Below are 26,393 nucleotides of genomic sequence, written 5' to 3' on the forward strand. Positions count from 1 at the left end.
AGTCACAATACCGTCTTGGACGTCCTACATGAGCAACAATTACATCCATACCACTTACAATGGGTACACGCTACGGGTCCAGCAGACTTTCCACAACTCGTCGCCTTCTGCACATGGTTCCTGCACCGTTGCATCGACGCGCCCCTGTTTCCACGTCGAGTTCTCTTCGAAAATGAATGTATGTTCACAAGGGTTTGTGCTCTGATTGTTCGGAATAGCTATCTCTGGGCGGACGAAAACCCTCATGCCACGCATGTTTAGTGATTTCAAGACAGGTTTGGAATTAACGTGTGGGCAGGTATTCTGGACGGTCATGTGATTGGACCATACTTCCTTCCATCCAAGATCACGTGTCCCGCATACTTAGTCTTCCTACGACACGTAATGGACCCGTTCTTGGAAGCTGTGCCATTGAACGTCCGTTAGGAAATGTGGTTTCAGCATGATGGAGCACCACCTCACTTTTCACTAGGTGTCCGGAGACATCTCAACAGACGGCATGGTGTAAGATGGATAGGCCGTGGTGGTCCAACCGCATGGCCGCCACCATCGCCGGATTTAACTTCTATGGACTACTTCTTGTGGGGTCGTATGAAGAGCCTAATTTATGAGACATCTGTAGAGACAGAGGAAGATCTGCTGGCACTAGCTGTGGCCGCTGCACAAGACATTGAGGAGACACCAGGTGGGATGGAGAGAGTGCACCAGAACATGCTTCGGAGGTACGATGTGTGTAACAACGTTGGTGGTCGCCAAATCGAGGCGCTGTTGTAATGCATCGGTACGTTGTGGCTGGTGCCGTAGATGCTGGGTTCTTCTTGTTGTCGACTATTGTAAACCGTAATGTGTAATTTGTAATGCAAATGCGTAAGTAATAACGGAAGGAGTCAGTATTCTTTTCAAATGGATTGCAACAATTGCACTGGGCCACGCCTAAGTACATTCCTCACGTGGTTGTGGATGAGATAATCATATGCATTGAAACTGTCGTAGAACGGAAACGATACGTTTCCGGACATGGGTTCCTGTTCAAAATGTTATGTACTCACTTCCCTCTTTATGCCACAGTTACGTTTCCGCATTTACTGCACATATGTCGGAAAGACACGAATGCCGCACTGATCCCTCGCCTAAATGTCGGTGCTTATATACCGCATGTCTGCCGCAGCGACGACCTTAAAGGGAAACTTTTTGTTCGTCCTTAATATCTTTTTGGTTCCACTTATCTCCTTTCTCTTGTGGAGGTGGACTGATCGAAAAAATAGCAGGCCCTCATGCAACCTTTGCTATATATCGTGAAAACAAAGCAAGCAGCACAAAAAAATTAAAAAGACACAAGAGCACAAATTCCGTTACTATAACAGGAGCGAGCTCGATGAGAACAGGTTAGCTTCCGATGTCACCGTGGTCCAGTTTTCCTGCGCACGTGCTGTCTGCAGCGTAAACTAGGGTCAACATTTTAGATCTCCACACTCAGAATAGCCAGTTGAACATTAACGTCATTGATGCACTTGCGACGTGGTTGACAGGTGAATTAAGCGCAAGCACGTGACGCGCCCCATAACAGGTAGTCGATCTTGGCCAGAAAGCCGCTACAGTAAAATAGATTATACAAGAGGTCCGCGTATTGTCAACCAACTGACTCATCTACTCAAGTACTGTGTGTTCATGGACCCCATAGTTTCAATGCTATCAATATTATAAGGCAGCAACTTTACAGGCAGCCCACAAATTGAAGTCTCACGGCAGAATATATCAAGGAGAAGGAAGTTATGGGATATATATTTCTTTGTGTCTGTGCGAATTCCAGAGTTCCTAGTATTTGTTAGTATTTAATGCACGCTTCCTTTCTCTTTGCTGTTGCCACTGCAGAAGAGTATGAACATGCTTTCAACGAGAAACAGATGAAGGCAAGACTGGAGGAAGACAGTTTGCTGCCGATAGCGGGATCCGTTGAACGTCTGCCCGCTTGCGGCGAATGCATGACTGAGGAATCAGCACAGGAACAGCTGGAAGAAACCAAGCTCGAAGAAGAGTGAGTTCTGATCAAAGCTCCTTCGAGCTTAAACTGAAATTAACAACAATATCTCAATCCGTGTCAGTCTCCTGGACCTATTTATTTGTTAAGAAATGATAATTAATCTAAACCCTCAGCTGCCAACAGGTGTTGTTCATATACCTCAATGGGGACAGCTGAAAATGTGTGCCCCGTCCGGGACTCGAACACAGGATCTCCTGCTTACATGGAAGACGATCTGTCAATCTGAGCCACCGAGGGCAGTGAGGATAGCGCGACTGCAGGGACTTGTCTTTTGCACGCTTCCTGTGAGACCCACATTCCCAACTGTCCACAACCTACATTCGTAATGTTCCTAAAGGATATTTGCCCATTCACTCATTACTCGCACCAACTAAGGTGACGATTCCCGGAAGAGTTCGGGCAAAGTGTGCCACGAACGAATTCAGCAAACGATATAGAACAAAATGATATATAAAAAAAGGATGGATAGAGCGTATGCTATGTAAGCAGGAGATCCCGGGTTTGTGACCCGGTCGGGCCACACATTTTCAGCTGTCCCCGTTGAGGTATATCAACAACACCTGTTGGCATCTGAGGGTTTCTATTAATTATCTGCAGTGCAAAGATTAAATTTAGCTTCTAGTCTAAGGGTACATTGCCTGCCACTCTGCAGCCACTACTTGTTTAGTAATTTATTAACAGTGGTTGTTTCCTGTAAGTATTCGTGTTTTGCTTATTTTTGTGCGCAGTGAACTGTTGCCTGAATCAACACATCTAGGAAGGCTGTTCTTGGCAATGTGATAGTTCTTTGTTTAAATATATGAAAATTTATTGATAACCTATAACACTTTTGTCTGCTACTACTATACCATAACCTCAAAGCTGAAAGCAGTTCGTATAATTAAATTATTTTTATTCAAGTAATTATAGTATGACGAAGCAGAGCAGTGTTACCCTCTGAGTGGAATTTTGCTATGTTGACCGTGTTTTACATAACGGAGGTGGCTTGTATGAAGTGAAAGTAAGAATTACGTAAATATTTAAACAGTAACAAATAATAATTTACCTAACTACACTGTTCAAAGAATAAAGAAACCGGTCGCCAGCCTAATTAGGCAAGAGAATGATTAACATTCTTGTTCAAGAAAATAGGTATGAGTAACTTTAACGGACAAACAAAACCTATACTTTGCCACACGCGAGTGCATTTGAACTCTGGCACCTGAATACAGTATGTTCACGGTAACGTTGGATCTGTCAGAGCAGAACAAACTATTTGCATACATATAACAGATAACAATATACACTATTTCTTTCAGGGCTTATTCAAACTGAATGGTCATTATAACATTACTATTAATATTCACTGTATAATCATAAATTGGACATAGGTTCAGTATTACCTTTCAAACATTTTCCTATCTGACAAAAAATTGTAAATGTAGTTTACTGCAAAATTATGAACTGGGCATAGGTTAAGTCTCCCTCAGCTAAATACTTTTCTATTTAGAATGAAAGTTAAATGTGTTTCACTAACAAATTACTTCTCACTGTCTTTTGAATAAAGAAGTTACTGTTTTCATGGATAGTTGTCTTTCTATTAATTGTTATTTATCATGAGCATAAAGGTTAAACTATGGATCCTATTACACTGTTAATATGCACTTTCAATACACAAGAGAAACAAGTGCTTAGCAAGCATGGCTATATAACTTTCCACAATTGCAATTTGTAACTTTTACTAGAGCGGGACACAAAATTAACATATTTGTTAAATAGTGACTCACCATTTGCGATTTACAACAGCCAGCAATGTGATCATTTACTAAGCAAAACTTTATAAGCCACAGTTTTAAGAACTTTTAATTTTGAAGTTGGCAACAACATATTAATAAGCAGTTTTAATAGAAAAATTATTTTCAGCAAGCATCCTTTACTTTTCTTTTTCACTCTCTTGCCACATTAACTTTAACTTTCTTTTTACTATGTTCAAGAGGCATTAATTAGTAAAACACTGGGCTTTAATGTTCTTTCAATAAGGACACTCAGTAATCACTTTAGCATGGGAAGGACCCTAAGAGGAAGGTATAAGACTTCGAGTATAAGTTACCTTATATTTGCGCACACTAAAACATCCAATGAACTGATCCTTCACTGTACAATACTACTGTGTTCCATTACAGTGATTGCGCATTACAGTGATTGCGCAATGTGGTGGCGATTGCATGTACGTAGGTGGATTTGCAGATAGAATTCCTGGACTCAGTCATTTCTTGGTAGCGATGATAGATACCAATTTCAGAATAGTTCCATCTCTTTATCCATCCATCCGAGGCATTGGAAAGCGTCAGGAAAAGCCTCTTTCGGAACCAGCAGAATACACAACTTTTACATGAGCAGTTGATAGTTTGGTAGTTCGCCCAGACTGACTCTTAGTTCCACCTTTTCTACCTAGGCCAGTCACAATTTGCGCGCACTACACAGTTCCGTTCCCGAGGGGAACCACAACACCTTTAATAATACAAAATAACTAAGAACCGTGAGTGATGGTCAGCAGTTTACATAACAGCAAACAAATATTTTAAATAAAACAGAACGTTTACATATATTGGTAGTTCTACAAAACATTATTTAAATAAAATTATTTAATTTTAAAGATAACCAACGAGACTATATGACAAAGACGAAATATATAATTTGCTCATAGATCACACTTCCTACACTCTAAAAGACATCAAAGTTTTTAAAAATCAAGGAGTACACAGTTTTGTGTTTTCGATTCAATCCAACACATTTACAGTAGCTCAACGATGTAACATTAAATAAAACAAAAGGCAACATAAATCAGTAGAGCATTGGAGCTATGGTGTTACAAACCTTTTTAATTGTGTACTGTATCACCTGTCTACCTCCTCAGTTTCTTAATAAATTTGGTACTCATGGAAGTAGGCACAATTTAATGTGCCATACAGGCTCAAGATTGAGATCGGAACTCATTATTTATTTTTCCACAGACAGGGCACATGGTGGAGAGGTTCACCTTCCCTCACTCAAACGGAGACACAGCACATTTACAGCAGATTACTAGGTTTTTTCGTTTTGTAAAGAGCATGTAAAGCAAGCTGCCGATCATAGAACAACTTTGAATTTCAACAGTATCTGACTGGATTTCAGAGTATGTTTATTCAGATAGTACTTCATTATAAATAACTGTGTGATCTGCAAAAAACTCTAAGGTTTTTATTAATAGTCTCTGCCGCGTACATTAAGAACAGAGTCCGCAGCTCATGGTCGTGTGCTAGCGTTCTCGCTTCCCGCGCCCGGGTTGCCGGGTTCGATTCCCGGCGGGGTCAGGGATTTTCTCTGCCTCGTGATGACTGCGTGTTGTGTGATGTCCTTAGGTTAGTTAGGTTTAAGTAGTTCTAAGTTCTAGGGGACTGATGACCATAGATGTTAAGTCCCATAGTGCTCAGTGCCATTTGAACCATTAAGAACAGATTTCGAATAAATCCGTAGCAATATGACCGGTTAGCGCATAAGAAAAACTACGAGTATTCAACTGAGGAGAAGACGCACAAAAACTGGTGTTTTGCGTTTCAAGGATACTCAATACATTTTATAGGATGTACATGACAGTGTCGTACTACGTTCTGCACATCAAATTGCGTGCGACATAGATTACAGTGATTTCAAGTGAAGCAGTAGATGGTTGCATAACTTCAAATAGTGCTAGAGAACTGGAAGACCTAAGGTTACGAAATTTCAAACGAATTATCTACTTGTCGATGCACAGCAAACTGCGGAATCGGTCCGAAAATTTCTAGGCGAGATGAACATATTCCATCGATCGTTAAGGAATTTGTTTTCAACTCTGACCAATCTGGAATTGAAGAGGAAATGCATATGGAAGGAACTGTGGAAATTAGGGATACAAGACAGTTGTTCAAGAACAGTTAGTATCAGTGCCTTAACGCATTCGTATACAGTTTTGTCGACTGTTAATCTGGATGGTAAATTGGCTGGAAAATTATTTATTGTGCTGAGAGAAGTTAGAGGTGCTCTGCCTCCTGCAATTCTTTCTCGTGTGCGTGATCTTCCAAGGGAATTTACGTCACAGCAAGAATTGGAAAAATGGACGTAAGAGAACCACAACTATGCTACAGGTACTGCTTTTGGCCAATAGCTGGTCAAAATAACTTTCTTCTGCTTGATTCCTGGTCAGCGTATAAAAATCATAATTCTTTAGAACAAACTAACCATCCTGAAAAGTGTGTTACATTGCTGTTCATAATGTCTGCAGCGACGCCTTAAAAGATAGCCAGCTTCACGATAAGCTCCACTGTTTCGCTTTCACATCACATTCCATCAGGCCTCATCAGCCCCGTAACACGAATACGGTTCTATGTGCATTCTTTAAGAGTGGATATGTAGCTGATCGTTCTCAAATGGTTCAAATGGCTCTGAGCACTATGGGACTTAACATCTGAGGTCATCAGTCCCCTAGAACGTAGAACTACTTAAACCTAACCAACCTAAGGACTTCACACACATCCATGCCCGAGGGCCGGCCGCGGTGGCCGTGCGGTTCTAGGCGCTTCAGTCCGGAACCGCGAGACTGCTACGGTCGCTGGTTCGAATCCTGCCTCGGGCATGGACGTGTGGCATGTCCTTAGGTTAGTTAGGTTTAAGTAGTTCTAGGGGCCTGATGACCTCAGATGTTAAGTCCCATACTGCTCAGAGCCATTTGAACCATGCGCGAAGCAGGATTCGAACCTGCGACCGTAGCGGACACGCGGTTCCAGACTGGAGCGCCTAGAACCGCTCGGCAACAGCGGTCGGCAGCCGAACGTCCTGCACAGTTTGTAACTTCCAAGGAGTTCGCCTTTTGATGGTGCGAACGTTCTGTGATCACTGGGGCGCGCTATTTTTCATTAGATGTTCATGGTGCATGTTAATGGTTTGTTTTGAACATTTCTTGAATGTCGACGATTTTGATTTTGTGAAGTGTAATAGATGCACCTCGTAGAAGGTTGACCTCTGCACCTGCTGAAAACTCATTTTCAGTCGCCCTCCTGATGCCCATGGTGAGTCATTAGCAGCTAATATTTTTCCTGTCGTAGTTGTTAACACAACACTTTCAAATGAGTCTCACTAAAGACTGAACTTGCAACCTCGCCCTCAAGGTTTTTTTTTGTCAGACCACAGCAACTGATTCTGCCTCTTGAGCAGATATTTGCAAATTCCCTGGAATTTTAGTGGGGCTGAACTCAGTACCGTTGTGGTAAGCAATCAACATTGTTACTACTTGCAGGGGATACCAGTTAAAGTGCAGAGATGATAGAATTACAATTGAAAACGACGAATGTTAAACAGTAGGATGTATTCCTCTAGAAACTACAAACATACGAGTAAATAAGTTACTGACCTACAAAGATAGTAATGAATAAATACTTACAAACTTATAAAAGAAAGTAAACGACCGCTGGAGTTTAAAGTGCAGGAGGAAGTTGTACTCATATGAGAACTCTAGGATATTACAGAGAGTGCTGAACCAGGAGCTGCTAGCTGAAACCATGGGGGGCGATGGATGGAACAAAAGGAGGTATTTGCGATGATGGCTTACCACATAGCGAGGTGCGTCATCTCACTGCAAGAGCACGACAGCCATGCTTGCTGATTGTGATCGGAGGCGCCTGTACGTACTCGACATTTCTACCTTAAGCCCAAGGTAACGAGCAGGTAAGGGTTTATCTGACTCCAGGCAGAAAGTGCCGAAAGTATATCACGTGGACGTCGGACTCATGTTTCTGCAACCTTTAGTCCGATAACATGCTTGCAAACTGAGCCTGGGGCGGATGCACTCAGAAGTTTTATATCAGATCGCGTTCGCACCCTGGTGTGATTCCGACCTAAATAATAATAATAATAAAAAAGGGCCAATGTCTGGGAGAGGCAGTGGTAAGGAATATCTGCTGCGATGTGGCAGAGAACAAACGTTGTCTTTTGTGCACAGTGGTTTCTCCTGCTTCGACTCCAACCGTCGAAATATAGTAGTTTTTGTAACACTGCGTTTCTTCTAGTACAAAGAAGAGCCGCTTGAATTGTTATTTGAAATTAACAGTTGTTGCCGTCTTGAGCAAATACACAAATCCTGTCAAAATGATGGATTCGAATTTAGATTCTGGTAAAGTATTCTTGAGATCGGTAATCTGTTTGTTACAGTCTTTCTTCTCTATGAATTTTAAATCAAGTGTAAATTTGCATTTAATGTTTGGGGAACTTCAAAATAAAGTTAATAACACGATAACAAGTTCACGAGAGAGTCAGTCGTAAAAAAATGGATCAGTGTGGGGTTTCTTTGTCTGACGCGAACGTACACGTGATGATACCAAAGCTAACGAGTCTCGCCAGAATTTCGGTGTTACCGTTTATGGTTCGGTACGTTCTTTTGGCATAAGAATCTAGTTAGCACAAGTGAGAGAAAAAGAAAGACAAAGGGTTCGACAAATCTGTTTTCAAATATACATTCTCCAAACTTGGAGAAGCGGGTTTTTTTTTTTTTTTTGCTCCGTGTTGTATCCTAGCGACCCTCAGAGGCACTCTTTGCAGAAGTTTGAAAGAAGTGAATACGGTAGTTGGCTGTAAGTGTGAGGACAGACATTGTGAGCATACCGAGATTTTCAGGACATGGAAAACACAAGCAGTAATGGAAATGTTGAGTGACAGGTGACAGGATGGGTCCGTGATCGTCTGAGCGGATCCGACACACACGGCGTCGTTGAACCTGAGAGTCCTCGTGGATAGGATGAAAATACGCAGGACGACAGCAACAATTGGTACATCGAGTCGCCTTTGTTGGAACTGCGTGTATCGTTTGAATCTGATAGTAACCGAAAGTGGGTCAACAGTGCGCACTTGAGCAAAAGTTATTATTTTCACACATTCGTAATTGGCAATATAACACTAAACGTATGTGATATTGTTGCAGATTCTCTTCTCTGCGATGCTATATCAGTTTAAAAGAAAAAAAAAAAAAGACAGCACCATGAAGCAAATAGCACAAAGACGTGACGGTGCATGTTTCCCATCCCATGAGGTAATTCTCCGCAGTGATTGGAAAATTGTGTTCTTCAGAAGGGAAGTTTATACTAAATATATACGAGAAAAATAACCGCCATATAAGTTATTTGTCAATTTTTGTTGGGAAATTAGAATATATTTACCGAATAATGGAAAAACTGGTAGCCGCCGACCTCGAGGAAGATCGGTTTGGATTCAGGAGAAATGTAGGAATACGCGAGGCAATACCTACGCTACGACTTCTCTTAGACGATGGGTTGAGAAAAGGCAAACCTACGTTTATAGCATTTATAGACTTAGGGAAAGCTTTTGACAGTGCTCAGTGAAATACTGTATGAAATTCTTAGTGTGCCAGGGTTAAAGTAGAAGGAGCGAACGGCTATTTTCAATTTTAGACAGAAACCAGATGGCAGTCGAGCGGCAGGAAAAGGAAGGAGTGGTTGAGAAGGGAGTGTAGCCTATCCCCGATGTTATTCAGTCTGTACGTTGAGCATGCAGTAAAGGAAACAAAAGAAAAATTTGTAATTAGTCCAGGGAGAAGAAATAAAAACTTTGAGGTTTGCCGATGACGTAATTCTGTCACAGACAGCAGTTGAATGAAATGGACATTGTCCTATAAGGAGGATATAAGATGAACATCAAAAAAGTAAAACAAGAATAACGAAATGTAGTCGAATTACATCATGCGATGCTGAGGGAATTAGATTAGAAAACGAGACACTTAAAGTAGTAAATGAGTTTTGCTATTCGGGCAACAAAATAACTGGTAATGGCACTGAATTTGAGAGGATACAAAATGTAGACTGGCAATGGCAAGAAAAGTGTTTTTGAAGAACGGAAATTTCTTAACATCAAGTATAGATAGAAATGTAAGGAAGTATTTTCTATAAGTATTTCTATGGCGTGTAGTCATGAATGGAAGTGAAACATGGACGATAAACAGTTTCGACAAGAAGGAAATAGTAGCTTTCGAAATGTGGTGCTGCGAAGAATGCTGAAGATTAGATGGGTAGATCACATAACTAATGAGGAGGCACTGAACAGAATTGGGGAGCAGAGGAATTTGTGGCACAACTTGACCAGAAAGAGGGATCGGTTGGTAGGACACGTTCTGAAACATCAAGGAATCACAGATTTAGTGTTGGAGGGCAGTGCGGAGGGTAAAAATCGTAGAGGGAGAAGAAGAGGGTAATACAACAAGCAGATTCCGAAAGATGTCGTTGCAGTAGTTATTTGGAGATGAGTAGGCTTTCACAGGACAGAGTAGCATAATGAGCTGGATGAAACCAGTCTTCGGACTGAAGACCACAACAACAACATTAGAATACTGAACTGTATTTAAAGAGTAACATGGAATGTATGCGCTATTTCAGTTTGGCTACAACAAGTTTTGGACTGTTTATTTCTAGAATACGCACTCATCATAAACATAATCTTGCGGTGTCTTCTCCAGAACATGCACCATGGTTCCATGCGGAGTACCCAGGACACCTGGACCACGATGTTTTGTGTTTACCTATTCATCCACAGATGCAATGTAATTCATTAAGTTCTTTATTACGTGTAGGTAGTGATTTCAGAGCGCCAGTAAACTGTTTATCGCAATCGTCTTCGTCATCATTATCACAAATGGTGGAAATATCCTATACCTCCTACAAGTCTAGCGTTTACTCCTTACATCTACTTTCCTTTTCTTCTTTTCTGGCTGTTCAGCAAAGCACACGCGTACAGCCGCAGTCTAGGACCATGTGGTGCAGCTTTTTCATTCTTGTTCTTCAACCCACACTGTTGTTTCTTTTCATTCCTTACTGTCTTCTTGATTTCAGCTTCTTACAGCTACTTCTTCACAGAAGTGTGCATCTGTTCTCCTTCAACGCACTATTACTTGACTCTGCCATTACATACTAACCGCAATCTGATTCTGCTATGTTAAACCGTTATATGTAGAAACCAAATCTACACAATGATACAATGAATTGCCGGGTTTAACAACTTATTCAGAAAAAAGCGAATCAGTAATAACTGTAAAATATTTTCTCATTTTCTGTCTGCTGAAAATAACATGAAACATGCATGTTTTTAAGTGCCATACGCTAACACATTCCACAGCACAAATGGTGCCTGTCGTCTTGTTCCTGTTTGTTATTAACAGTAACGGATCTCAAACTTGTATAGCGACGGAACCTTTTTGAAATACTAAATATTTTATCGAGCTCTAAAATAAGCAAAGCCTGGTATTAAGTTCATTACTTAATTATAATAATTTAACGAAAATCGTAAAAAGTAGGTACATTATATATTACTGACTTCTATAACAATATAAAAGCGACACAATAATGCAACACAAAAAATTACACTGTTTTGATTCCACTGTAAATTGATAAAACTGTTTCCATTTAATGGTGTGAAAGTATGAAGTTGTTTTCTATTTTCGACCTGTTTAATGTCATCGTTGATAAAAGAGAGTTGAAGATGCATGTCAGGTTCAGCATCCTACGTACTGCGGTATTTTGTCAGCATATACCGAGTATCCCATTTCGCATAAGCATGTTGTTGTGAACGGCAGAACAGTCAGAGGCCGTTTGACAGTTTGTGGATATTCATAATGAATCCTGCACCAATAAAATCATCTAATCACGTTTTTCTGACCAATGATTCCAGCTTGAATCTGGCATCACTTCGCCGGCCGCAGTGGCCGAGCGGTCCTAGGCACTGCAGTCCGCAACCGCGCTGCTGCTGCGGTCGCAGGTTCGAACCCTGCCCTGGGAGTGGATGTGTGTGATGTCCTTAGGTTAGTTTAGGATTAAGTAGTTCTTAGTCTAGGGGACTGATGACCTCAGATGTTAAGTACCATAGTGCTTAGAGCCATATGAACCATTTTTTTGGCGTCATGTATAAAAAGGATTCAGAGGTTTCGTTTGACGTATTTTTTTCCGTCCGAAAATTCGAACAAAAGGTTTCCGAAACCTTCAATTTATTTTCAGTCGTTTATTCTGCTCTTCAGTGTCTCAAAAGATATGCACATATCACGGATACATTGCACCCATTCTTCAAATATTTCTTCTGATAATCCTGCTGTCGCAGTCTCACCAACTAGCTCATTCAGTGTTCAAAAGCTTTCTAATTTTCTCTGTTCAAAACACCACAAAAATATAGTTTTTAATGGAGCTGTTTTATTGTTAATACTGAAAATTGTTGTCTATTTTCCTTGTAAAGATAGATTTAGTTTATTAATTTTTCCAGTCTGCCAAAGAAGCTAGTGTGATCAATCAAGTCACATCGCTCAAACGGTCTTTTAATTAAAGAATGTCAGTCACAAAGGCTTGTAGTTCTGCTCTTAGTTCGAATAATCTTGTTATGGTTTCATCCCGAGAAAACTATCTAGCTCAGGGTGAAGCACTAGTATTTCATGTCTGCTCTCATAATCTTCACACAGTATTGAAAATAATCGGCACCTCAAGTGGGTTAATTGAATATTTTTACAGCTTAATCAAGAACCAGTTTTAGCTTAGGCGGAATGTTGCTTGTCTATGTAAGTTACGATGCTTGGAACTACATTTTGGCGCTTCATTTTTATTAGTGATACAGCTCCTGCTATATTACTACTCATTGCCTTCGCCCCATCTGCACAAATATCGATACATTTATTCTAAGCGAGATGGTTTACTTCAAAAAATTGTTAATAGTGTTAAAAATTTCTTTCCTGGTAAAATTATTTGGCAGCGATACGCACATAAGTAAATCTTCTTCGAGTGAATGTTTGTACGGGAATCGAGCTGCGCAGTCTAACGCGCTGCTTCACGAGCGGGAAGGCACAAATCCGCCGGTCGAATTTGTGTCGAGGTCCGGTGTGCCGGCCAGCCTGTGGATGGTTTTTAAGGTGGTTTTCCAATTACCTCAGCGAATACGTGCTGGTTTCCCTTATTCTGCCTCAGTTACACTTTGTCGGCGATTGCTGTGTAGACTCTGTCTCACATACGCGTACACCATAATTACCACGCAAACTTTTGGGCTTACACTCATGTCTGGTATGATACGCTCCCGGGGGTGGGAGTGGTCCACCGGGGTGGCCGAACCGCTCTTTATTACTCTGGGTTCGGTGTGGGACGGCGGTGGGGTGGGTGGACTGCTGTAGCCTGTTGAGGTGTTGTGAACCACTGAGGGTCATGGCGGGACGAAGCCTCTCCGTCGTCGTTTGTAGGTCCCCGGTTTGATACACAATACAATGGGTGTCTTACAATTACCAGTAAGTTGGTCAGTTCAGCAACATTAGTCGACTCATCCATCTGAAAGACGAATTTGTTGTGCTGAAGGCGACGAGCTAGTTCTAGTTTGATATAGCCTTTGTGAGCGTTAATCCGATGTGAAAGTGTCGTTCAAAAGCTTCGTTGTAGAACTTTTTGGAGCATACGTTGTGTTTTGTCTGCTACTCATAGTTTTATTAAATTCTCACCGCTAGTGTCTGGTTCACCCGCTTGTGCAGTGCGATGGCTGACCAAACACAATGCCTCCGTGGCTTTTTCACTCACTGCTTGGGTGACATATTTCATAGTTTTGTGACTTCTTATTAATTGTTCTCTCTTCCGTATAAAAAATTCTTCATCTTGTCTTTGCAATCGGGGTGCATAGTTTCTAGATGTCGGTGCATCTTAGCAGATAACATGTAACTATTCGAAAGTAGCTTGCTACATAACATGCAGGGCAAATCCGAGATTGATAAGATTCGTCATACTTTTTTTTTCACCTTTTCTTAGATATCTTACTGCTTTAACCATGGACCTTTAAGTCCTTACATCACCTTCTTGAGTTGCATAGTCTTTATCGGAAATCTTGAGGGTGATGCCACATCTTTCAGGAGAACCACACTTGACATTCGATGAAAGATTTTGTTGGTAGCTTGGTTGGTTTGGGGAGGGGACCAAACAGCTAGGTTAGCGGTCCCATTGAATGAGGGAAGGACGGGGAAGGAAGTTGCGTGCGATCAGACGAACCAAAAAACACATATCAGGACTGCATGCATAGAGAACAAATATTATGGCTACACTACACAGGGTGAATGACTTAAAACATGCACTGCAAATATTGCGGTAATTTGAAAGTGCTATTGATGTGGGATTTTCGCAGAATGGATTGGTAGTCAGGAGCTCGTATCGTTGGCCTGCAAACAGAACATAATAATACTTGGAAAGCGTATTTTTTGTGTAAACATACACTTTCTTAAACTGAACAATTCCTATTGACATTAACAAACTAAAATTAGGGTAAGTTAGAATGTCAGTAGTGCTTGTTGCAGGATTCTACTGCGAGTCTTTAACGAGTTTTTTACTTTGAAACGTTCCCATACTTTCAGTTGTACAAAACCTGTGGTGCCACACGCTAAAGAACAGCACAAGTGCATACACGAGTTACGTGGATTCTGACAAGAAACGAGATAATTAACCATCAGAGATCGTATTCAAAATGACCACCGGCAGCGGCAACACAGGCTTCCAATGACGTGTGTAACGTCTGTTGCTCACCTTCTAGCATTTCGGTATGTCCGAGCAGGCTGCAGTAATACGCCGTTGCGTATCATCGGGTGTAATTGGTATGTCCTTGTAGACAGTGTCCTTCATCTTTCCCACAGAAAAACGTCTACATGCGTCAAATGCGGGGAACGGTATGGGAAAGGTACAGGTCGTCTGCGTCCAGTCCAACGATCTGGAAATAATTCGTGAAGACATGCTGTAGTACTTCGTTTACTATGGGCTGGACAGCCATCAAATTGGTACCACAAAAGAGATTTTCCAACGATGAGGACGTTAACACAGCAGTTCTCGAAAGGCACTGTGACCAGGAAGTGGATTTCTATCGTCGAGGAATTGAATGATTGGTAGAACAGCTCGACCTTTGTTTACCCAGGGACTTGGTGAATATGTTGAAAAATAATATCTTGTGTTACTATCACTTTGAAGTGTAATGCAGCATTCGGTAAAAGTTACTTGGCCTGTCATGGTAATGTTAACTTACTTTTGGAACTCCCTTCGTGCTGTCTACTAAACTACTGTGAAAAAATCCTGTAAGTATGTCAAAAAATCGATACAGGGTATGGCGGTATTAATATAAATTACTACACTACTGGTCATTAAAATTGCTACACCAAGAAGAAATGCAGATGATAAACGGGTATTCATTGGACAAATATATTATACTAGAACTGACATGTGATTACATTTTCACGCAATTTGGGTGCATAGATACTGATAAATCAGTACCCAGAACAACCACCTCTGGCCGTAATAACGGGCTTGATACGCCTGGGAATTGAGTCAAACAGACCTTGGATGGCGTGTAAAGGTACAGCTGCCCATGCAGCTTCAATACGATACCACAGTTCATCAAGAGTAGTGACTGGCGTATTGTGACGAGCCAGTTGCTCGGCCACGATTGCCCAGACGTTTTCAGTTGGTGAGAGATCTGGAGAATGTGCTTGCCAGGGCAGCAGTCGAACATTTTCTGTATCCAGAAAGGCCTGTACAGGACCTGCAACATGCGGTCGTGCATTATCCTGCTGAAATGTAGGGTTTCGCAGGGGTCGAATGAAGGGTAGAGCCACGGGTCGTAACACATCTGAAATGTAATGTCCACTGTTCAAAGTGCCGTCAATGAGAACAAGAGGTGACCGAGATGTGTAGCCAATGGCACCCCATACCATCACGCCGGGTGATACGCCAGTATGGCAATGACGAATACAATCTTCCAATGTGCGTTCACCGCGATGGCGCCAAACACGGATGCGACCATTATGCTGTAAACAGACCTGGATTCATCCGAAAAAAGGACGTTTTGCCATTCGTGCACGCAGGTTCGTCATTGAGTACACCATCGCAGGCGCTCCTGTCTGTGATACAGCGTCTAGGGTAACCGCAGTCATGGTCTCCGAACTGATAGTCCATGCTACTGCAAACGTCGTCGAACTGTTCGTGCAGATGGTTGTTGTCTTGGAAGCGTGCTCATCTGATGGTTCAGGGATCGAGACGTGGCTGCACGATCCGTTACAGCCATGCGGATAAGATGCCTGTCATCTCTATTGCTAGTGATACGAGGCCGTTGGGATCCAGCACGGCGTTCCGTATTACCCTCCTGAACCCACCGATTCCATATTCTGCTAACAGTCATTGGATCTCGACCAACGCGAGCAGCAATGTCGCTATACGATAAACCGCAATCGCGATAGGCTTCAATCCGACCTTTATCAAAGTCGGAAACGTGATTGTACGCATTTCTCCTCGTTACACGAGGCATCACAACAACGTTTCATCAGGCAACGCCGGTCGTGTATGAGAAATCGTTTGGAAACTTTCCTCATGTCAGCACGTTGTAGGTGTCGCCACCGGCGCCAACCTTCTGTTAATGCTCTGAAAAGCTAATCATTTGCATATCACAGCATCTTTTTCCTGTGGGTTAAATTTCGCGTCTGTAGCACGTCATCTTCGTGGTGTAGCAATTTTAATGGCCAGTAGTGTATTTGTTGCTTATGTATAGGAGTAGTGTCTGTCATTCTTTCCTTTTCCTCTCCATTCCTCAATTTCATGCATTTTTGTTAGTTTAAGAGTGAAGGTAGAGTAATGAGTTAAGGGTGAGCGCGACTTTCCAGACACTATCAACAAATACCACTGAATGCACCTGCAAAACTATATCACTGCACCGTACATAGTTCAGGAGATATTGCGTCATAAATATGGAGATGCATGAAAAACTAACGTTTTTAAAAAAGTTGCGCAAATTACCCAGACTGGATTCATCCAGTGGATAATCCGAAAATAATAATAACAACATAATTAGGGTTTTGATCTTCAATCATACAGTATTTACATGCTTTACGCCAAATATTTAACACATTAACTCATTTGGTTTGAAGCTGTTTTATGCGTGGACGATCACTTCTTTAAAGAACTGGCTCGTGGAGGGTGTAACTGGTTATGGTAAAACGAATAGATAGGCTATAAAATCGACCTCTATGATGACACTCTTTCCTCTGGCCCCATAACTGAATTTGAGGTTAAATTTATTAACGTAGACTCGTAATACTGAGATTTATATTGTCATTCAGCAGTTGGTATTCACATTAAATTGAAACATAGCGAGATTATCATTTGCACAAGTCATTGCTTAGATATGATCGCTTTGAAATGTGAGTATTTCTTACGTAGACACGTTACTAGAGAGACGCTACTGAATTCGTCTCTTTGAGAGCTTGGAGACTAGCAGCAGAAATTTAGATTCCATTTGAATAAAGAAATTGATGCCGATTTATTTGTACGCAAATAGCCATGACCACGGACATAGATAGTTTAGGGAGTATTTTCATACAATTCGTCTACATGAAAACAGAACCGTGGTGTATTAAACACGTCCGGAAATATTTTAGGTAAACAGCTCACTTGAATAATTTTGGACACACCAATAACTGTGAAAAATCATGGATTCTACACAGCTTAGGTAGTTCATGCTAACGGAACATTTCATATTTATTTTACAACAAGATTTTGTACTACATTACGACTGAATTCAGGTTTTTCTTTACTGATATTTCATTCACGACAAAGGCAGGCGGAAAACAGCAGCAAAGTGTCTGTTTTTCAGTCGTCCAGACATAAGTACACTAAATGTGAATATGAAAAAATGCGAAAGGATGGTAAAAAGGTGCGAAATCCGTCAATTGGATCGAACGATTCGATCTAGCGATGGATATCTTCGACGATGATGGAGTTCTGCTGACGGTGTTGGTGAGGAAATGCTGTAGTTGGACCATAGGTCGTCGTCAGTGGCACGATTACAAGCTCCAGGTAAAAATCTCGGATGGAATGGAATGGAATATGAGGGAATTTCACTACAAGCAATTGGCGGCATTGAACGACAATGGCATCTCCCTTCAACAACCTTTTCATATCCCTAATTGTAGTGGCTTTCATGAAGCAATATTTTCAGTTTTGTGTTGCAAAGTTTACATAGCATTTGGTGACATCAAATGGTTCAAATGGCTCTGAGCACTATGGGACTTAACATCTGAGGTCATCAGTTCCCTAGAACTTAGAACTACTTAAGCCTAACTAACGTAAGGACATCACACAAATCCATGCCCGAGGCGGAATTCGAACCCTCGACCGTAGCGGTCGCGTAGCTCTAGACTGTAGCGCCTAGAACCGCTCGGCCACTCCGGCCGGCGGTGACATCTTGAGTTATTGAAATGTCTGCACGTACACTGTAAGTATTATCAGTGTTACAGGTACTGAAACATAAATTACACACATAATGGAATTTAAGTTATGTTACTTTCAGCATGGTCTCTCCTTAATGTTATAGTCTTTGAGGGGTGGTCCATTTTCAAAAATGAGGTGAACGGGTCAGGTTCTTGAGATCTCTGGACTTGTTTCGGATGTCAGGAACGAAATTAAATGAAAAATACTGAGATATGACAATTAAAGAAAGTGTTTAATCATTATATGAAAGTGATGACAATTACAACTTAACGAGGCATTCTTATGTAGAAATACATAACTATGATGTGCACTCGATACATATGGCTGAATATTGCGTTGTAAAGGTTTATAAAAAATCAAAATTAACACTTTGTTACTTATCTTATAATTTTAAGTCTTGTTGTGTGTAAAAGATGGGTCATTCCAAAATCTGAATTACGTTTGTCGCCAACTATAGTGAATACATTTAAATACAACATAATTCGATTATGGTATGTTTCAAATGACTTCGTGCAATTTTGAATGAGGTTTAAACTTTTAATGACAGGCCCATTAACCCCAATTCGTACAATAATTCGTAATAAAAGAAGCCCCTTATGACCCATTTACCCCTATTTTTCTGTGTATGAAGACTGCCTATTATGCAATAAATAAAATATGCTTTAGGTGTTAACATAATGTTTTAGTGGATCTTAGGCTGGTAAAAGTTATCAACTGTGTATCCTTGCTTTAAAATCGTTGACTAAGTATCCCAACTGGCCTTCCAAAATATTGTAGTGATAGCCACTTTGAAGTCAGTACTCAAATTAGTTCGACTTTCCTGGACCCCATCACGTGAGCTGTTGTGACTACAATACTATTAGAAGTGTTTTCGACGCAGAATTGGTATTCCACGGGACACGACTCTACATGAAATTCATTGAGTGTACTGTCAGCAGCTTTCCTGACGTTGTTTGGTTCTAGCAGTGACCAGCCACCGCCAGCCAAAGGGCTCGCTGTTGGAGATATATGCCTTCCGCCCTCTTCGTAACAGCCGTTCCTTTCTACTTCTCTACTGGCGAGTTTGAAGTTTCTTCACTTCTCTTAGGTCAACTGGGTTTGCGATCGGCTTTTCTGTAAGTGCGTGCCTGAGTTAAGCACAGAGTCCTAGGTTTGATTTGCTTAGAGATTATCAACAACGACTCATCTCTTCCGTTTCATAGCGTTACTGTCTGTCCATAGGTTACCTGCTTGAAGATAAATCCTTCCTAAACACGGGCAATAATTACACGACGAACCATCTGTACCGCCTGCATCCATGACTTTTGCCTATTTACTCACAACATTTCCAACCAACTAACTAATACAATAAAATATCTTGGACTAACACGCGACTGACAACTACTATGAAAACTATCCAGTAGAAAGCCCACAACAAACTAAAAGTAATAACTGACCAAACAAGGCGGATGCGATCCTGTACTATAACTACGTAAAGTTGATCGGTCCTATCCTGTCCTAAGCCACAGCTGCCTAGATATCCGCTCCATGCAAGTTCTTTCACTCCTTCCAAATGATTGAGCGCCACACACTCTGTCTTGCTCTCCTGATCTATGTATCTTCCCAAACATGGATCCTCTACCATCTTATCACCCGCACTGAACACTTCTGCACATCCTAAACTAACCCGTGAACTAGATGCCAATAACCCAGTGTTTCCCCTCTGATCATCAATCCTGGTATGCTGCCGCACGTGTACCAACACATCCTACCGTCCTTATACATACACATGCGCCATATGCTATCCTTACGTAACTCCAATCGACTCACACTCCAAAACGATGAACTCTGCCCCTCTGTTTATCCATCCTAGCAACTATAACTCTTCCCTACGTATTCCACTCCACATGATTGTTTCTCCTTCCCAATTCTCACTCCTTCTTTTCCCATACCTTCTCCTTTCCGTACTACGGTTCCGCCCACAAACCAAACTCCTCCTCCCTTTGTCTTCCCACTATCCATCCGCACACCTGTCTTTATGCTTAACCGACTGCCCCTATATACATACCCACTCGCTTCAAACCTACAGAAAACCCAAAGATTCCTCTTCCCAAAACCATTTTATCCAAATGCAGATCCTTCACTTTTTAATGAAAACGCAGAGTTCCTTTTTAAAGAACGCCACCATTTCTATAATGTATTTTAATTTTCTATTTCGTTTTTATATGTTCCTTTCAGTGTTTTGATTTCAATTCAACTCAGAAAATCAGTAGTTCATTTCTTTTGTAAATACAATCAAAAACCATCACCTTGTGGTTTTGAAAAGATTTGTAAAATTTTTCAGCTTTAAATCAACTTTATTTCGGCTTAATGGAGGGTGGTCCACTGATCGTGACCGGGCCAAATATCTCACGAAATAAGCGTCAAACGAATAAAAACTACAAAGAACGAAACTTCTCTAGCTTGAAGGGGGAAACCAGATGGCACTATGGTTGGCCCGCTAGATGGCGCTACCATAGGTCAAACGGACATCAACTGCGAAAAAAGTGGTCCAACTAAAATATCCATATTTCTTTACGTACTACACGAATTTGTAATAAAAAGTGGGGTCCTTATTAAAAAAAACACAGTTGGTATCTGTTTGACCTATGGCAGTGCCATCTAGCGGGCCAACCATAGCGCCATCTGGTTTCCCCCTTCAAGAAAGACGAGTTTCGTTCTTTGTAGTTTTTTCGTTTGATGCTTATTTCGTGAGATATTTGGCCCGCTCACTATCAATGGACCACCCTGTATATATTTTTAATGCGATTGGTTGAAGAGAGGAATGCTGTACTGCTTGCAGTCCACCCTTCGCCAATATAGGCGGAGCAGGAGAAAATAACGATAAAGAGAAAAGATGAGCTGAGCGACGACTGATGTACGTGGTGGTGATAATTGAACTCAGGGTGTTCCGAGTGTTGCGATGCGAGCTGTATACCAGGTGTACCGGTATGAAATGAGCGTTAAGATTCAAATGTGCCGATAGGGAACATTTGTTGTGAACGAGCCTTAATTTTTTTTTGTTTGGTTGGTATGACATCTGTCAAAATAATGTAGTATACGTCAAGTCATGGAACAAACAACACCACGTTTTCAGCGTGTTAACAATGTCGAATTTTGTACCACAAAGTGATGATTTGCGGAAAGCATTAATTTTTTGTTTTTCTTTGAAAAAAAAAAAGTGCAGTGAGTCGCATCGAATGCTTGTGGAGGCATATGGTCATCATGCTCTATCAGAAGCAACTTGCAAAAGATGGTTCCAACGGTTCAGAAATAATGCAAGCAATGCTTTGAGTCAGAAGCAAATGGCAGCAATGCTAAATCTTACACAGGAAACAATTTCTGACCGTTTGAAAGCTATGGGAAAGATCCAAAAGTGTGGAAAATGGGTGCCACATGAAGTGAATGAAAGACAGATGGAAAACCGAAAAACCATTTGTCAAATTTTTCTTCAAAGACATGAAAGAAAATCAGTTTCGCAACGAATTGTTACTGACGACGAAAAATGCATTTATTTTAAGAATCCTAAACGGGAAAAATCAAGGGTTAATCCGGGACAACCATCAACGTCGACTGCAAAACCAGATCGATTCGGCAAGAAGACAATGCTCTCTGTTTGGTGGCATCAGAAAGGTGTGGTGTATCATGAGCTTCTAAAACCCGGTAAAACTGTGGATACTAATCGCTACAGACAACAAATGATCAATTTGATCTATGCATTGTTCGAAAAAAGACCAGAATGGGCCAGAAGACATGGCAAAGTAAATTTTTTATACAGGCAATCCACGTGCATACGAAGCAAAACTGGTTCAGGATACATTCCAAACACTTGGCTGGCAGCTGCTACCCCACCCGCCGTATTCACCGGACTTGGCCCCTTCCGACTACCATTTGTTTTCATCAATGGGACACTCATTGGCTGAGGAACACTTCGATTCCTACGAAGAAGGCGAACATTTCTATTGGCGTGGTATCTACAAGTTGCCGGAAAGGTGGTCAAAATGTATAGAAAGCAATGGTAAGTACTTTGAATAAAATGTTTTTACTTTTCAATACAAAATTGGTGTTTCATTTTCACAAAAGAAACGCTCATTTCATACCGTTACACCTGGTACATCGCATGACACTGAAACATCGTAGGTATGCTCATTAATCAGAGCACTCACGGAGTATGCTGAAAAAACAATAGTTCCACTTTCTGTAAGCAATCCTAATGTGGTGTAGGTGCTAGGAAAGGATGGCGGGGGAATCAAACACATGATAACGGTGGTTCCGGAATGTTGCTTAGGATATGGCCACAACTTACAACATGTGTTCGGTGTAGTCTCCCGACTCAAAAACATGCTGTATCCACTAGACAGCACGGTCGGCAGTTGCTCTCTGCGTATCCAGTGTAATCAGAACAGTACATCGTCGTATGCTTTCCTTCTGACCAGGAAGAGTCCGGATGGACACAACCTTTCAGATATCCCCACAACCAGCAGTCACATGGCTTTAAGTCGGGGAATCTGGAAGGCTACACATTTTGAAATTGCTAGAGTTGGTGTGGTCATTATCAAAGCAGCAGTCACATGGCTGTAAGTCGTGGGATCTGGAAGGCTACACATTTTGAAATTGCCTAGAGTTGATGTGGTCATATCAAAGGTTTCTCGAAGCAAATATTTCCCCTGGCAAAAGACATGAGGTGTCGCTCCAAATTGCATGAAAATAATGCGACATGAGATGTCGCCCCATCTTGCATGAAAATAATGGTGCGGACAGAATTGCATTCTTGCAAAGCTGGAATGACATGTTGCACAAGGACGTCCTTAAACATGCAGATCTCGCCGGCCGTACACATAACAGGTCGGAGAGGTATCATCTCGTTGAAGAAAATAAGAGCGACAATAAAGGAGCTTGTGAAACCACCCCCAACAATCACTTAAGGTGAGTACAGTGAAGGTTCCTACACAGCTTGTGGCGAAGTAGAGCCCAATATGAAACAGTTCTGTGAAATTCAAGACATCGTGCAGAGTAGAATGTAGCTCTTTCCATCCAAAGAATATTCCATGGCCACCTGTCATCCTCGTCAAAAGACAAAGGGCCAAGTCACGGCGCTGTAGCCTATATTGGGGCTTCATTTGGTGTACATGCTGAATCTTGTAGGGATACCGGTGTGAAGTGCGACGCAAAATCTTTTTTGCTGTTGACCAGGAGAGAGACAACTGCAGTGTCACAGCTCGAACAGTGGCTGCGCAGTTTTAGGGATGTGCTGCAAGGTTGGCTACAGCAACTTTCCCTCCCGCACCAAGTAATTCATACGTTTCTGCAAATTGCATAATTATATTCTTTAGCCCATTTACCGAAATGGAGCTTCTTCGCAGCTGTTTCCGTTCCTGATGTTCCCTCAGTGTAGCGCTGCTATTGCAGCCATTCTGATAAAACGACTGTACCAACACTGCCCGGCCTTTCTTCTCGGTATCCACTGAGATTTGCACGAAAACTTCATCCTTCTTATCGTTTACACAAAGAGTCACTTCACAACAAGCGACAATCAGCATATTGACATAAAAACATTCTGACAGCTTACAGCGCCATATTTTCGCCTGATCGCAGAGAGTGGGAGTATTATTTTTTCCGCTTACTTCGCGAGCGCATCGATTAACGAACAGACGTACGATGTTTCAGCGTCCTGTGATGTATACTGCCTGCACTGCAGCAATCGGAACTCCGTTAAATTAAAACCATCCGATACTAGACTCACATTCGAGAGCATATAGTTTCAAATTACTGTCACACGATCAGTTTAAGGATTCAGGTTGTTTCTCATTCATAAATCTTATTAATTTGAAAGCTAATATTGTTCTTCTTAAGAAGATACGTCTGATTACCTTTTTCATAGTCGTCCCAGCCGAATTTGTGACCAGTTCCTAAAAAATTTATATTTATTGCTGGATCTTACTGAGAGATTATAACTGTGTCCCTTTCGTGAACAATGCTCTTACAGAGTGAGCTATTCAGAGAGGATTCAGGACATGGCTACAGCTTTGCATCTGCCTGTACCTCTCTGCTACTTTCCCATCTGCATACCGTGCTGGAACAGCACTCCTGAAAGAAAGCTTATAGTGGAGAGGTAGCTTAGGCACAGTTATGTGTGTTACCAAAACCAGTAGGAAGTGGTACTGGCAAAATTAAAACTGTGAGAACAGTTCATTAGTCGTGGCCAGATAGCTCATGCAGTAAGAGCATTCACCGAGATATACAAGGTTCCAGTCTCTAGCCCCAGTCCGGCGCAAAGTCTTAAAGTGTCAGAAATATTCAAAACGGCAATGCTCCACTGTAGAGTGAAAACTTCATTAATGATTATTACTATGTAACGCTATTGTTTGACTAATTATTTGCGACTTTTGATATTTTCTTTTTTGTTACATTATAGTCTAGTATAAATAGTCTTTAAATATGTGGTAATAGCCTCCCATCAATTTTTTCAGGGAGGAATTGACTACAGCAGACAATAAGAAACCAATTATTTTTACGGCTGTTCCTGAGTTTGTCGAGTTTCATAATTACGTACCAGGAACGACGTATGAAGTAAGTCCCTCAAACCATACTATGATTTCCAAAGTGTTTTACTCCTAGAATGACCTGATACTCATATTCGTAGTGATGTGGTCCTTTGCGTCTGGCAGAACTGCCAAAACTGCGCATCCCCCCCCCCCCCCCTGCCCACACCCCCACCTCACCCCTGTAGAACTACCTATCTTAATTTTTTCTGCCCAGATTTAGAAAATTTCATAATTTTGTAAATAGTTTTAATATAAATGAAGTGTTTTTGCTCCAGTAGTATTATTTATGAACCACAGAAGCTTTACCTTTGAATTCTTTCCTATTCACACATCGAATAATACCCACCGAAATTCAAGACGAGCAAAAGTACTTACTGGAGGGGCAAGTAAATTACCTATGTTTTCCACCTTTTCTGCTCATCCACAAGTGACGAAGTATACGATACGGGCTAAAGCAATCTGAGGATTTACCAATGGAAACTGGTAAAAGCTGGATTGACGACTGCTGCCTCTGTCGTACAGGTTCAGACAAGTTTCATTGTTGCCAATTTTTTGTTCAGATAAGTTTCTTTGTTGGCAATTATTAGTTCTCAGTCCGCTCACAGCTGCGTAGTTTATCAGTCTGCACTAGCATCGTACGTACGGTCATCTTTGCGACTCGTTTCAGTGGTGTTTCTTTTGCAGCTTTGCATCAGAATGAGTGATATGCGTAACAGCTTTTACGAACTTTTAAGTGAATCAGTGTAGAAGAAGGATAGCAATTTTTATGTAACCGCTGAGCAGTATAATATTCCGTTAAGTGAAGTGACAAATGCAAAAATCGTTTCCAATAAAAAATCTGTTCACAATAGACGTTTGAAGCGGTATGATGTTCTCAACATCAAAATTTAAGAGAAACTCATAGCACCGGTGTCTGCTGGAAGAAATTCGTTATTATGTTCGTTTTGATGAACTGTTTAACACACTACATGAGGCCCACATTGCTGTTGGCCAAGCGGCCGAACTCGATGATTGTGGAACTGAATCGTAAGTACAAGAATGTGGCTGTTGAATCAATCGTTACTTGTTTGATATTATGTGAACCATCTCACAAAAAGCAAAAAACATTGAAAAGGGGTGAGGTAGTGATACCTATCATACACAGTGAAATGAATTCACTATGCTAAATTGACTTAATCGACATGCAGGCAAACCCGGACAATAAGTCGACGTTCATACTTGTATACCAAGATCATTTGACAAAATTTGTTATCCTCTGCGCACTAACTTCGAAAATGACTGATGAAGTAGCATATCATCTTTTGGGCATTTTGACCACCTTTGGTGCCCCAAGTAACCTTCATACTGATAATGGTAGAGAGTTTTGTAACCAAGTCACTGAAAGTTCATGAGGGTTGTGGAGTGATATATAGTCCACGGGAAGCCGAGTCACAGTCAGTCTCAGGGATCAGTCGAAAGAGCAAATCAAGATATCGAAAATATGTTATC

Source organism: Schistocerca gregaria, chromosome 3 (genome assembly GCF_023897955.1).
Source record: "Schistocerca gregaria isolate iqSchGreg1 chromosome 3, iqSchGreg1.2, whole genome shotgun sequence".
In the NCBI taxonomy this organism is placed as follows: domain Eukaryota; kingdom Metazoa; phylum Arthropoda; class Insecta; order Orthoptera; family Acrididae; genus Schistocerca; species Schistocerca gregaria.